We start from the raw sequence: 3,478 nt of genomic DNA, 5'->3' as shown, positions 1-3,478 counted from the left end.
GTAACTTTCCAGTAAATCCTTGGCCCGGATCGAGCACCGCCGAGCCGGACACCTCACCACGGGAAACATGGAGGCTGCGGGCGAGGAGCCGCTGGCCCCCTCTCGGCTTCCTGTCACAATCGATCAAATCGTTAACGATACGCTATCGGTGACGCTGACATAGCGAGATAGGAGTTATATCGGGATATTACATGACTGCAACAAAAAGTGAGTGTCATTTTTTATCTCGACTTTGATCATCTGTGGCTCAAATTAAGTCGACTCAGCTCGTAGCTAATTTAGCGTCCATGCTCGCTAGTTAGCCGCCTTGGCCTCATTACAAATACATGGCATTATTGTAGCCGACATTGTAGCTCTCTTGCTAGCATTCTAGCTCATGGTCGAGTTTTTATAACAGCTAAAAATAATATAATTGAATGCTGTGTTTTCACCACAAGGGTGTCATATTTATGTCAAGATGGCTTCATAGGAACAATAGCTAATGTCAGTGAGTTCATCTATAACTTATTGTTAGCATTATGCTAACAATATGCTTTGCATTCTTGCTTGCAGCGCTAGTTGCTGAAGTCCGCACCCCACCTTTTTTTCGTCTAGGCGGCATGACGCTGACTGTTCAAACTCACGAGAACAACTGAAGTGAGTATGAAATTTCCAACGTTTTTGTTCCCGTTCCGCTGTAAAAATTACACGCCAGCAAAACGCTATTCTGTCGTTATTCACCTGCTTAGTCACACGCTCAACGCGCTCGTCCAACGTTGACAAATCGCTCGTCGCGCGCCAGTGACATGTTAGCACCCGCTAATGGTTTTTAGGGGTATCTTATTTGGTCGCTGTTACACGCTTAGAACGATTAGAAGAATAGAAAGATTGAAATGTTCAGAGAATGTTGACCAGAACGTCATGGTGTGACGGAGCCTTTATTTACTAAAAATAAGGAATTGATCATCGGTATTCAGTAGATATGTAATCTTTCAAAACATTTTTCTTTTCTCATCACTGATTCTTTTTGGTGAATCTCTCTTACAAATTTCTCCGGTATTGTAGCCTGGCTGATAAGTAGCTATCTTTTTGATCATTCTACTGAGTAGAATTAGACATTAACTTGAGATATTGTCATTATGGAGATCTACAATAAAAATCATTAAAAAACGTTTGTGTTTTTTTTCCCCATGTTATTTTGACATATAATTTGCTTCGGTATGTTCTAAGGATTTTTTGCTCTCTATCAGGATTTGTTTTTGCTAGTTTACACAGGTTAGCGCTCCGAAACGTTGACACGTATGCACATAACAGTTGCTTGCGCGATGGTCTTCAATCACAAAAACTGCCGTTTCAGTTTTCCGCCTTCAGAGGACGTCGCAGAGGCAAAACGACGTCTATTTAAAAGGAAGTCGTGGAAATTTTGGCACATTGTTCCTTCGTGTAGATTTTGTTGAAAGCAATGGTCACTGTCTGACAGCAGGTCTGGAACTTAAATCATCACACAAGTTTTGAGAACATTATGGGATGGAAAGTCGCTGTTTCAAAGTGTTCTCTGAGGAAGGAAAATAAATGGTGGTCAACTGTTTTCTCTCTCTCTCTCACTCTAATCTCCCGGAATACACAAAAGTAGCAGGATAGAAATTGTATGAATGAATGACAGCCATTGTTTTATGTTGTATCGTTATGGCTACAGCGTTAGTAAAACGTTCACTCACAGGACAATAATGCCGTTATCTCAATCTTGATTTCGGACCGCAAACATTTAAACCCGGATCTGGCTTGGGTTTCCACCTCTGGGTGCGTGCGTCATAACAGATGACACGACGTGAGACGTCAACGAGTTCAACAATGAAGAGGAACGTAGCTGTAAATGAAGTACAACAATGGAGACGGACAACCCCATTGGCTATTCATTGGAGATCCTAAATTGCCCAAAGGTGTGATTGTGAGTGCGGCCGTTTGTCTTCATGTGCCCTGCGATTGGCTGGCGACCAGTTCACGGTGTACCCCGCCTCCTGCTCATTGTTCGTTGGGATCGGCCCCGCGACCTTCGTGAGGATCAGTGGCAAAAGAAAATGGATGGAAAATGCATATTAGGTTCATCTGTCTAAGTTGTCCATCGGTGCGAATGTTTACAATGGTTAGAAACAATGGTTGTTTGTACTGTATGTACAAGTCCTGCGATTGGCTCCCATCCAAGGTCAGCTGTGATTGGCTCAAGATCGCTCACCATCTTGATCAGAGCGTCGGATAGGCTGGAGCACGGGTGTCAAACTCAAGGCCCGGGGGCCAGATCTGGCCCGCCACATGATTATATGTGGCCCACGAAGCCAAATCTAGAGCGTCAATTTACGCGATTCTTGTTCAAATCTGTACCAAAATTTCTAATTGTCATATATCATAAATGATAAAGTTGGGATATTGCAAGCACTTTTGTGTTACCAAACGCGAATAGTTGACACAAACACATTAGCCTTGATTTCTGATTCCAAAACTAGTTCATAAATTGATGATGTAAATATGATGAGATGATGAAATGTTTTTTGTTCCACAGTATTCACGGCCCTCTGAGGGAAACTCAAACTACAATGTGGCCCGCGAGAAAAATGAGCTATAGGATGAATGATGGATGAATGGAGACGGCCCAGTGGTTATATGAATAGCGAATAAAAATCTGATGGATTATTGCAATCTGAAACTGTTCGTATTTAGAAACAAAAGCCACGATGCAGGGGATGAATGCATGCAGACTGAAATCATCGCATCCCAAAGAGTTCTTTAAAAAGTGGATTTTTCTAGGGGTGGGGGGGGGTGACATCTGGTCACCCCGAGTCTATTGAATAAATTGCACCTGAATTAAGCAAAACACTGGAGCGATTCAGTCCCCCCCCCCCAATCTTCAAATATGTGCTCTCCCATGGCGATGCGGCTCGGTACTAATCGCTATATTAGCGATTTCAAAGTGAGCGGTACGGCCGGGTTAATCCTACATCTTTCTGTTGTTTGTGAACAATGAAATAGCTGCAGCTGTGACAACACTGACAACCGAAGGCAACTAAAGCTGGTAATTGATACGCAAAGGAGATTCAACACCCTGGCGGGTGGTGGGGGGTGACGAACGGACAGCAGAGGAGGACAAATGCCCGAGTTCAGCTTCTGGAAATCTATTCATAATCAAAAAAAAATGGCCAGAGGGGCAACGCAACTCTTGGGGTGTTTTCGTTTGGTGTCAAGACTGAGACCAGGTCGGTCGGTCTCTCTCTCTCTCTCTCTCACACACTCACGGTGGGCGTGTTGCCCCTCGGCCTCCCCCCGGCATTAGCCCCTCCACGCCCTCCCCACCCGGAAACGGCAGCTTCCTACCCCCCCTATTCATCTCGCGCTGATTTGTTTTATTTCTCAGGAGCGGTTTTCCAAACTCATTTGTCAAGCCCCTGTGAAACGGTGCCTAGCAAAACAGCGGAGAGGAAACGCTCTCCGGCGGGCCGAAACGGAT

The sequence above is a fragment of the Syngnathoides biaculeatus genome, chromosome 14, assembly GCF_019802595.1.
Source record: "Syngnathoides biaculeatus isolate LvHL_M chromosome 14, ASM1980259v1, whole genome shotgun sequence".
In the NCBI taxonomy this organism is placed as follows: Eukaryota; Metazoa; Chordata; class Actinopteri; order Syngnathiformes; family Syngnathidae; genus Syngnathoides; species Syngnathoides biaculeatus.
The sequence above is the reverse complement of the archived record's forward strand: the minus strand, read 5'-3'. Positions refer to the sequence as shown.